Raw genomic sequence first — 11,620 nt, 5'->3', positions numbered from 1 at the left:
TGCAGTTCAGGCTGGCCTTGAGCTCACTTTGTAGCCTAGGCTGGCCTTGAACTCACAGCGATCCTCCTGCCTCAGCCTCCCCAGTGCTGGGATTACAGGCGTGTGCCACCATGTTTGGCTGACAACTCATAAACAGTTTATCTTACTTTTTAGACAACTCTTAAATGGTTTATCTTACTTTTTAGATAAAAACAATTAGAAGTTTTAAATTTTGTTCCAGCACTCCAGTGAACTGTCTTATCTGCTTCACTGTGAAAACTAGGGACAAAACAGAGTGAACTTTTACAATTATGTCAGATCATTTCAGTCTCCTGCTTAAAAATCCTTCAAAGAATTAGCTCTGCCTTCAACACAAAGTCCAAAATCTGTACCTGTATATTGGGCCTTCAACTCTGGCCTCTACCCTTCTCTAGTCCAGTGGTTTTCAGTCCTGACTATACATCAGAAACACTGGGAGACCAGACATGACAGCCCATGCCTGTATTCCTAGACCTATAATTCTAGCTATTCAGGAGGCTGAAGCAGGAGGACTGCAAATTCAAGGCCAACCTGGGCAATTTAGTAAGACCCTGTCTCAAAATAAAAAGAGCTGGGGATGTAGTTCATCTCTCTCTGGGTTCAATCTCCAATACTGGGGAAAAAAAAAAATCATCTGGGGAGTTAACATATATATAAACATTCTCAGGCCCTACTGAAGACCAATTAAATCAAAATGCTTGGGGGTAGGGTATTTGCAATCCTGAGTTTTCTAAGTTGCCTAAATGAATTTAAAACGCACAGAGCTGTTACTCACCTGCCACTTCCTGCTCACCATGGTCAACTAGCTTCAGGTGCTCACCAAGCTCCCAATTAGATCTTTCTCCACCAAATATGATCCACCCACCACCGGCAACTGCCTCACCAGGGAACTGGTTAATAATGTGGGGTGTTTCAGCAAGATTCTCAGATAGTTCATGTGCACATTCAAGTTAGAGAAGCGCTGCCCTGAGCTACCAAATCTCTTCCCAGCTCAGGGCCTTTGAAAATCCTGTTTAACTGCTGAGTTTCTCTGGCACTCCCAAGACACCCTATCCTTCGCCTTTGATCACATCCATCACATCTGTAATTACTATAAAGTGATTAATGTCTGTCTACTGCACTAACCTGTAAGTACCAGGAGGACAGACATCACATCCCTGTTACTCTTGGGTATCTCTTGCTTCTAGCACAATGTCTGGTACATTTGTTTGGAGTATCTCATATTTTATACTGACATGATCCTATTCTAAATTTTCACAGTATTTGTCTTATTAACTATGTCTTTCTTCAACCATAAGCTGCCTTTAGCTACCTAACTCTTAGGTGTGATATATATCATAGCACTGTACTTACTGCAAAATCTAAATATGCGAATGGTCTTTCCTAAAGAAATGTAAATTAAACAATGCTAGGTGCCATGACATTTCTTTTAAATTAATAAAATAATCAAATATTAGGTTTATTTCTGATAGCACTGGCTGGGGAAACATACATTAATTGTTGACAATGTTGTAAACTCATTCAACCTTTACATGTAGCAATTCAGCATTAAACTAATACTTTGATTCAAGGAGTAAAGGTCCAAGAAAATAATCCAAAATAAAGTATCTGATGACTGGAGATGAGACTCAGTGGTAAAATGTTTGACTCACAATGGGTTCAATTACTGCCATGCTCCCCCAAAAGTAAAAAGAAAAGTAAAAAAAGACTATGTAAACTGTAGCTATGGATGTATGGAACACTATACTGTACCTTAAAACAACAAACATACAGAAATGAGTAAATATACTCTATTCTCGACAATTCTAAAATAATATTCTGTATATAATGACTGAAGCTATTAAAAAGGATGTCCCTACACAAACGGATGAGAATTTAGTTACGTCATAAATGTAATTTTATATTTACTTCATTTAGTAAATTTTACATTTAATAATTCTCTTTTCAATAGAAAATATATCAAAATAAATTTTAATGGTGTATGTGTTTGTTGTTCAGATTTATTAAGTTTCGTTACATTATTGCTATTTTTATTGCATTTAGACTCACTAAAAAAACAAAACAAGGGCGGGGGATACAGCTCAGCAACACAGTGCTTGCCTGGCAAGTTCAATTCCCAGTACCAAAAAAAAAAATTTCTTCAAACTGGGTGTGGTAGCACAGGCTTGTAATCCTAGCACTCTGGGAGCTGAGGCAGGAGAATCGAAGTGTGAGCCCAGCCTGGGCAGTACAGTGATTCAGTAGAATGCTTTCTCTAAAAGGGGGTTAAGGGAAGAGAGGTGAGAGCTGAGGATGTAGGTCATTATGAAGGCCCTAGTGAGTTCAAATCCCAGTAGTGAAAGAAAGAAAACAAAACAAAACTTCAGGTTTGGCACTTAGAAATATTTATTTGTTATTGCACTAGAAATAAAAAAATAAGATTCTATATTTGGCCAGTTTCCTGCTTATAACTCAAACTTGCATCTCATTTTTTCCAGTGAAGATGAAGAAAAATAATGCCACAATATTCATGAATGGATGCTGAGTGCCTCCAAGAAAGGTACTGGGCAAATACAAGTATCAGAGCTGCAAAAATATAAACTACCCAACACTGATCTTCTTGTACAAGTTATTTTAATGCTTTTGAGCCTTCATAAATTGAAAGGAAATAGGCTAGAATCACATGGTAATGGGTATGGTGACTGCGCAGAGAAACGTAGGCATATGAAAAAGCATCCCAGATGATCCTGCTGGATGTTCTGGTGAAGATGCACTGAGTTACACATTTGGGGGAAGAGGACGAATGGGTACAATTATCTCACAGAGGTGATAATTTGGTTTCACATCTAAAAACAAATGTATACAAAAGTATACATCCTTTATTTAGCCCAATAGTTTTACTCTAAAAATTTATTGTTCTGATAACTTTACACATAAGCACAAAACAAAGTATGTACAAGAATATTTACTGTATGGCTATGAGGAAAATCTTGAAATATATGTTTAACATCAAGATTAATTAAAAATACACTCAGATATACAGCTTATTTCACTGTATAGCCATACAGTGAAAAAATGTCAATATAAAAAACAAACAACTAAGTATTAATATGCAAAGATTTCCAAAATATGTTAAAAGATATGTACCACAATGGGAGGAGTATAGGTAGACACACATTTATAAAGGAATAATGTCAAAACAAGGTAACAGAAGCCAGGAACTTCACACATCTCTGGGAGAAGGTTAGCATATAGGAGATCTGGGGTCAGGGTAAGGGAGATTTTTTTTTTTTCCTCTGTTAAGTCCTTTTGTACTGCTGAAATTTTTCTCTCATATCCATTAATTATCTTTTCCCAAAACTGAGCACTATTATGTCGTCCCCTAGATATAAGAGGATGTGATTCTACCTCTGTGGGGTACACTCACTAAATTGAACAGGTATCAGCATCGAGTCCCATAATGCCCCTAAATGACCTTTCCAAAGCCCAGTCAGCCCAAGTCCCTGACCTCCTTTAAGTCATCCAATGGCTCTCCCCTACCCAAATTCTAACAGTACATACAGCCCCTCAAGCCGACCTTATTTCCTACTCCTCTCCCTCCTACACAAACTAGCTATGTTTAACCTTTGCCCAGCTTCCCAAGGACAGTAAATCCTACAAGTTTTCTTGTGGTGCTGGCTCTTTCCTAGGTGTGATGTCTTCCTCACACAAACTTCTATGCATCCTTCAGGACCCAGGAAAGCTTTCCCAGACCACCCAGAGAGGGACTGTTCCCTTCCTAGCCTGGTAGAAGCTTGGTAAATAGACTCTGCCAGGATTCAAATCCTGAGTATTTCTTCATCTGCCCACCATATGGCCTGTTTCCAGTGCTGCAGAGTAGAAATAAGCTCCTTTGTAATACTGAAAGAATTAAATGAGGGAATTCATGTAAAACATTTATTACACAGCCTGTTACAGGCAAATAAAAGACAACAGCAATTATTATTACACTCTAGTAGCACCTGTGATGTAATTGTTTATGTCCATCTGTCCTGCGTTAATCTATGAGCTCCTAACTTTCATTTTATATCCCAAGCACTTCACCTAGCAAATAGAAGGCACATGAATACCCATATACTTAGAGGATTTGCTTTTCTGGTTCTATATTTCGTGCATTTACTAGGTAAGTGGTTAAAAGAGAGCCAGTGAACAGCCTTTTAGATCCCACCATCCCTTAGAGTACATGTAAGTCAGGCCACTTAGGGCAAAGGTGAAAAGTGACTGAAGGACTTTTGGCCTTTCAGGGACAGTCAAGCAGATTAGAAACCAGTGGAACATAAGACCTGCCAGTTCCCACCTGGTGATTACTTATGGGGGTTGGGTGGGATGGACAGAGGAAGATGGGGAATCAGAAGTACTAAAAGTCTTGGGCATGCTTTCAAGCAGGCCTTCAGGAAATGTTTGTGGAAAATTCTTTTGAAAAAGTGATAGGGATCTACAAGATAACTGTGAAGAATTCTCCCAGAGTGGAAAGATGAACAAGATACATCTCTTACCCTTGAGGTTTCTCAAGTGAGAAGAGCTTGAAAAGAAGACATGGAGCCTGACAGTTAAGATGGGAAGAAAGAGGACCACAGAAAGCAAAAATCTCCTAATATGTGAAGGGACAATCTCACAGCTCTGAATGGCTAGGGAGGAAGATGAAGGAAAGAACTGAAATATTAGGCTAAAAGAGTAAGTTGAGGTCAGACTGTCAAGGGCCTTGTTTATCCCCTGATAAGGTATTTTGGGCTTTATTCATCTCATGGGAAAAGGACAGTAGGAAAACAAGGGAGTTTTTAAATAAACAAGTGACAGCATCAAATCTGTGTTTTTGAAAGGAGTGGCCAGGCAGAAAGATTTTCGCCCTTGCCTAGTCAGTCTTCCACCTCGGTAGCTAGCAGGTGGCAAGTGATCTCTGGGGGGATGTGACTGTTTTAGAGCTGCAATCCCTACCGTGGGCAAAGGCATTGTGAAGCTATTCACCTACCTGCCAAGGAGGATTTCAAGCATCTTCTTTTCCTATCTTACAAATATAATCACTGACCACACACGCACCCTTCAACATTAGGTTCAGCTCTGCCGTTACAATTTTTATTTTCGAGAAATACAATTAAGTATCCGTTTTTCCAAAAAATTAAAAATAAAATAATTTTCAAAATTGTATTTACTGGAAGTAAAAAGGGAGGGGCTCTGCATTCCCAAGTGGCTCATTTTAAATTCTGGGCAGTTCTGAGCCCCTATTTTCCTTCTCACCAGTTGGTAATGAATAGCAAAAGAGAAGCCAGGGAGGTGTGTGGGGGGCAGGGGTCTTCAATTGAAAGAAAAGTTGGTCACCGTAAAAGCAAATTTTTCCCGGCCCGTTCTCTTCGTCCCTCCCATTAAATGGACCTGAGCAAATGCTGTTCTCGCGGTTCCAAGTTTCTTCTTTCAGAATGAACTACCGCAGAGCCCCGGCCCAACCCCAGGAGGTCGCACGCGAAGTTCCTGGGCAGCCCAAGGGGTCGGCGCCCTGTCCGGCACGTTTCCGGGTACCCCCTCCTCCCTACCCCCGCAAGGATGCGGGACCTGACCGCAGGAGCCCGAGAGGCTCCACCTGGATAACAGGGACCCGGGAATGGTCCCAGCCGCGCCCGGAGCCGCCCCCCTTTCTGCAGCCCACCCGGGCGGCGCCGGCCGCGAACACTCACCCTGTCCAGCACTGGGCGGGACCGCTGGGGACACGGACGGCGGTTCCGCCTCGGTTCCGCGGCGGTGTCTCGGCCCGCCACTTGCCCTCAGGGCCGCCGCCCGGCCCGCGGCTCGGAACCCCGCGGCGGCGGCGGCCTCGCCTTCATCGCGAGGGGAAGCGGCTGAGGGAGCGACTGGGCGGGCGGCGGCGATGGCGGCGTTGGCCCAGGGTCCGAGCTCGATCGCGCGCGCGCGCGTCCCTGTCAGCGCCGCACTCGCCGTAGCCTCGCTCCCGACACGGCCTCGGTTGTAAGGCGCAGCCTCATTGGCTATTCAGAAGCGGGCGCTGGTTGGTCAACACCGACAGGGCGTCGCCGGCCCCGCCTTTGCGCGCCTCCCGGGACTCCCTAACCTGCTCCGAGCCTAGAGTGGGGTCGCGCCTCCCAAGCGACGAAAGGCGCCCCCGCTCCGCAGCCCAGTCCTCATATAAGCTGGACTTCAAAAGCGCCGGCTGCAGATGCACCAAAACATTCCGCCTCTCTACTGTTCCAGGCCCCTGGATCGAGACCTTTTCCCCAATTTATAGATATGGAAACTGAGGCCAGGCAGAAGCCACAGCAGGGCTGCCTGAATGCCATCTTTCCACGCCCGTCTAAATGTGATCCATTCGGCCTCCTTCCCATCTTCCCACTCCCCATTTGCTGCAGGGCAGTTAAAGGACGAAGGATCTCACTGAGGGAAGAGAGGAATCTGCCAAGTCCTTAGAATGGGCCTAGTTTCTTGGGTGCCCTCTGACATCAAGCCAGCCCACGCCGTCCCCGCCCAAGCTGTGGGTACCTCTCCTCCGCTTTCCAGATGTGCGTACTGAGCCTGCCTAACCAGAGCTGGGTGGAAGCACGGTACGTGGGCTACCTTTTGCAATAGGCCTGGCGGAAAGGAACCTGTCAAACCGCGGAGAGACCCAGAAGTGCGTCGCCCAGGAGCAGGGATGCGGCGCGGAACCTTCTTCAAGGGCTGACCACCGTGTTTCTCCTGTGGCGCCCCGAAGTCGTCTGTCCGTGAGTCTGGCGGCAGTGGGTCCCAGGATGAGCACCTTGGGTTCTGCAGGAGAGTCAATTTACACAGTCCTAGTGGGTGGAAAGTGACACATTGTGGGTGTGGTTCCCAGGGAGTTTTTTCGGGCGCTCGGTGATCCGGTGATCCGTGCCGGTCGAGCAGCCAGGCGTCTGCAGCGTGACAGATTGCACAGGGGCGCGCAGGCAAGATGCGGAGGACCGACCCTTCCTTCATCCAACACCCGAGTCTCCGATGCACCAGGTGGGCTGCGGGTAGCAGCAAACTTCTCCGGCAGGCAGCCTGGTGCTCCCCAATCCCACCTCCTCGGTTCTGTGACCAAAGGCAACTCTTCGTGGCGGGACAGGTGCAATGGGAACACCAAGGAAAAACCTGCTCTAGCCTCTATTCCTCAAGCTGATGCCCCTACCATCTCCAGTCCCCACCACCACCTGGTGGAGAGGCGCCAATTTAGGATTCTATGCACCCCCACCCCTTCCCTGCCCCCCTTGTTTGTGGAGTTACTCTATGCTGACCAGAGCCACAGCCTGGGAATACCGGTTGCGTCAGGTCTTTCCACAAGCCATGCCCTTTTAGGCAGGGAAGTCCCTAGTTGTGTAGGAGTTGTGACTCTCAATCCCCGTGGGTAGGGCCAGCACACAGGTGTCAGTGAGACAGCAGGCAGACTCAAGATGTTTCTGCCGGACACTCCAGCCCAAAGGCCCAGAGACCACTGCCCAGTTTCTACACGTCAGACTTCCAGAGGAGCCAGTCAAGGTCACATTTCCTGGGAAGTCCAAACCCCATCTATCGGGAATGAAAAACACACAGCGAACAGAAAAGTGCAAGGCCAGAACGTGTAATGGAACTCCCAGTATGAAAAAATTAACCTGAAAAATAACTGAGTGCAGAAGTACTTTGGTACCTGGGAGGACAGTAACCCCATCAGTTTAGTTTTAATTTGTCTATGTCTAAAGTCTAGCCTAAACTTTTGATTTTTATTTGCATTTATATTATCATAAAAGGGTTTGGCAGGCTACCTATATTTGTTACAACAATGAAAATAGCTATTATAATAAGTAGTCATCCTTGACACTATATGAAGGACCCCTCCCGGATCTTACCACTTGTGGGAAAATGCTACAGTTGGGTGTGGTAGAGAGCCCATGGTTTCCAGCCCTGCCGAGTGCTGGATGACCTGAGCCTTCCTCTGCTACTCTTCCTGGAACCTCCCAGGGCTGTGCTGAGAATCACAGGCACATACAGCTTGGCAAGTAACCCTTTCTCAGCAAATGCTAGTTCCTTCTCTCTCCATGAGACAGGCACACTGCGATCACAACATTTGTGGTATGTGTGTAGGGATAAAACAGATCAAGGAGCGGTAGTCTTGGCTGATCCATCCTGGAAGGTTCAGCACAGCACTGGGCAGACCATTTGCACAGGAAGAGAATGGAGTCCCATTCTCAGATGCCTGCCAGTGAACAGTTGGCCCACTCCGATTCTACTGGACTCCTGGAGTGTCTACACCAATGATAGCAAACCTGTTAAAGCAGTGACACAAACAGCCCGCTGCAGCATGTGTATCATAGGCTCACCACCTATGGTCTAGACTCTCCACCCGCTACCTCCCATCAGCACACAGTCAATGGCTGTCTTAGGAAAGAACTGAGAGAGGGAAGCAGCCTTCCCAGGCCCAGGCCCAGGCCCACTGAAGTGGGGAACTGTGGGCCCTTTTGCTTCCAGTCATTTTAGTACCAGCCCACAAGGCACACCTACAGGCAGGTACTTGTCAGCCATCCCACAGGTGCCCCAACAGTCACAGGAGTCTCGAGTAAAAGACTGGACTAAAATGAGAGCTGCAGGATGGGAATAAAGGACTCCTTTTCTTTTCTTTTCTTTTTAGGCAAGTCACTTCCCTTCTCTGGGCCTCCTTTCCCCATCTAGTAAGTGGAGCAGTGAGTCATTCTCTCAACAAATTCTTACTGAGCCCAGACAATGTGCTGGACACGGCAGGGAATAAGACAGAAGAGGCTTCTGCTTTCAGAAGCTTACATTCTAGAGGGAAAGATGGACTATAAACAAATAAATGAACAAGAACATTTCCTAAGTTGTAATGAAAATAGGGCAAGGCAGTAAGAGAAAACTGAAATTAAATGAGAGCCAAGTGCTTTTCAACTGTTCAACTCCAAGGGTCATCTGCTGGGGTTCTGTACGAAGACAGGCCAGGTTCTGCACTAATCTCCATGCTTAGAGATGTCTTATAGGACCCTTTGTCCTCACACGCTATGGCTACCACTGGTAACCTAAACTAGAAGAAATGTTCCCAAATTTGTTGCTCCTAGTTTAATCCTAGCCCCATCCACTGAGCCAACACTTGGGCTCCACCCAACATCATAGGCCTGCAGTACAACTGCTCGAAATATAACTATCAATTGAGCAATTGAGGACTTGAACAAAAGAAAGTCTTCATTCTGATTTTTATTTTATAGTATTGGGAATTGAACCCAGGGTCTCCTGCATCAGACAAAAGCTCTACCAATAAGCTAAACTCTCAGACTCTGTAGCTGGGGTTTCTGATTTTTAACTTATCACTATAGGTATATGCCTTGGTCAAAAACCAGATGTACATTTAAGATACATGCATTTCACTGCATGTAGTTTGCCTTAGAAGGAAAAAGCTGAGAACAAATAATGATCTGTAGTTAATGAAATGCGTTTTGAATGTCATGGGTATATTGATGTCTGCATCTTTCTTGGAAATATATCAGAAATAAAATAGGTCAGGATAGTGACACATGCCTGTAATCCCAATGAGGGAGGTGGAGGCAGGAGGATCACAAGTTTAACTCCTATTGTACCTGTACAATTTAGTGACACCTTGTCTCAAAAAATTAAAAAATAAAGGGCTGGAAATGTAGCTCAGTGGTACAGCACCCTAAAGTTAGATTCCCAGAGCTGGAAAAATAGATTAAGGAACAGATATTTGATAAATCAAATATAGTAAAATGTCAAGGGTGTGGGCCAGGGATGTAGCTCAGCAACACTGTGCGTGCCTGGCAAGCACAAGGCCCTGAGTTTTATTCCCAGTACCAAAAAAGAAAAAAAAAAAAGTCAAAGGTGGAATCAAGCAGTGATTATATAGATATCTATAGTAAAAATTCTTTCAATGGGGTTAAATGTTGGAAAGATCTTATAAAATGATGGGGGGATTAATGGTTAACTACGAAAAATACACAAAACTGCTTTTTTCAAATAACTCTTCCAATGCTTCCTCACATGGACACACACTTTTTATGAAGTTGTAATCACAGTATGTCATTGTTAAAAGTTGTTTCTCACGTTTAAAACTTCATGTGTGGGCTGGAGATATAGCTCAGTGGCACAGCACCTCCCTGGCAAGTGCAAGGGCCTGAGTTTAAGTCCTGGTACAAAAAATAAACAAATAAATAAATTCATGTGAAAAATTCCCTCATATGTATAGTGTTTAATGTTTACACTGTAGAGGAAACAAGTGATGTCACTTTGGAGATTTTTAAAAATCATATATAATACATTCTAAAAGTACTGGTGAAATCTGGGCATGGTGGGGCACACCTGTAATCCCAGCACTCGAGATTCAGGCAGGAGGATCGTTTTGAGATCGAGGCCAGCCTCAGCTACAAAATGAGCTCAAGGCCAGCCTGAACTGCATAGCGAGATCTTGTCTCAAAATGATTAAAAAAAATAGTACTAGTTAAGTCTTCCATTCTAGAGAGGAAAGACTGGGTTGTTTGATAACAACTCTTTTTCACTAAGAACTAGAAAAACTGGCATTTTAAAAGGCATTAACAGCTACAGGGCAGTGAGGAATTAATGGACCAAGATTGGGGAGAAAAAAAAGGCCACAATGAATATTGGGAATCCTTTCCTTTCCTTGGAGGTGTCTACTTATTCCAAAGGGAAGGGTGACAGGCTGTGCCAGAATGATTCCAAAAACTGGCAATTCCAGTTTGGAACTGGAATTCCAAGTCTTCCAAACCGGAATTCCAAAAACTGGCAATTCCCAGAACGCTGCTAGTCCTCTCTGAGAAGGTGGGGACTGTTTCAACTTGAAATTCGTTAGAAGGGTTTATGAGACTGCCTTGACAAACACAATGTGGTCTGACACCATGGGATTTCCAAAGCTAGAACAGATTCTACCTGGTTCCTCTTGGGATGCTTGCCCTTGGGACCCAGTGACCATGCTGTGGAGTCCCGTCTAGTTAAGGTCCTGGTCACTGACCAGCTTCAACTAGACATGTAGGTAAGCAAGTCTGTGGGTGATTTTAGCCCCAGCTACCAAGTCACCTCCAGCCTTTAAGTCTTCCACTTGATGCCAGACATTGCCAAGCAGAGGTAAACCATCAAAAATTCTTGACTGACATAATAAATGCTAAACAAAACAAATGGCTTACAGTTTGAGTTATAGCCTCTTGGAGGATCTTCAGAAATTTCCATTTACAAATCAGATGGGGGAAAAAAAGATGTTATTTTACCAAGCCCTGTGTGTCTTCTCTCTTCGTGTATTGTCAGACCTGGAAATGTGAGGGAGAGGCCTAAAATTCTACTGAGGCCCACTCTCCCTCTAGACTCTGGTTTCCTCCTTTGTCTTCCTTCTAGACAAAGGAAGGCAATGAAAGGACAAAGAAATCCCAATGCATCGGAGAGGCATGATGTGTTGGAGTATAGGTGAAGGCTGGCAACAGAGGAGGGCCCAGAAAATGCCCTACTTATTAGGCATGAAGCCTTCACAGGAAATAGGGTGGAGCCGGAGAGTTTCCCATTCATAATTCTTTTTGGACCATCCTTGTCAGCCCAGAGATCATTCAAGAGTCTCTCTTCACCTCTGGGTAGACAGGGCTCC

The 11,620-nt window shown here is 44.8% G+C and overlaps 1 protein-coding gene across 3 annotated transcripts in view; it reads right to left on the bottom strand.

The window, feature by feature from the left end:
• The window catches only part of Ptpra (protein tyrosine phosphatase, receptor type, A), a 147,135-nt gene extending 141,352 nt beyond the window's left edge, over positions 1-5,783 (bottom strand). For 2 of the 3 annotated variants that reach the window (XM_005380770.2, XM_005380771.2), the window contains exon 1: positions 5,706-5,780. The gene's annotated coding sequence lies outside the window, so the exon portion shown is untranslated. Of the gene's footprint in view, positions 1-5,705 lie in introns of all 3 variants that reach the window. The other variant, XM_013512312.1, reaches the window with a different exon arrangement.
• Positions 5,784-11,620: the final 5,837 nt, after the last annotated feature.

Source organism: Chinchilla lanigera, unplaced genomic scaffold (genome assembly GCF_000276665.1).
Source record: "Chinchilla lanigera isolate Chin_1 unplaced genomic scaffold, ChiLan1.0 scaffold00014, whole genome shotgun sequence".
Taxonomy (NCBI): domain Eukaryota; kingdom Metazoa; phylum Chordata; class Mammalia; order Rodentia; family Chinchillidae; genus Chinchilla; species Chinchilla lanigera.
The sequence above is the reverse complement of the archived record's forward strand: the minus strand, read 5'-3'. Positions and strand labels throughout refer to the sequence as shown.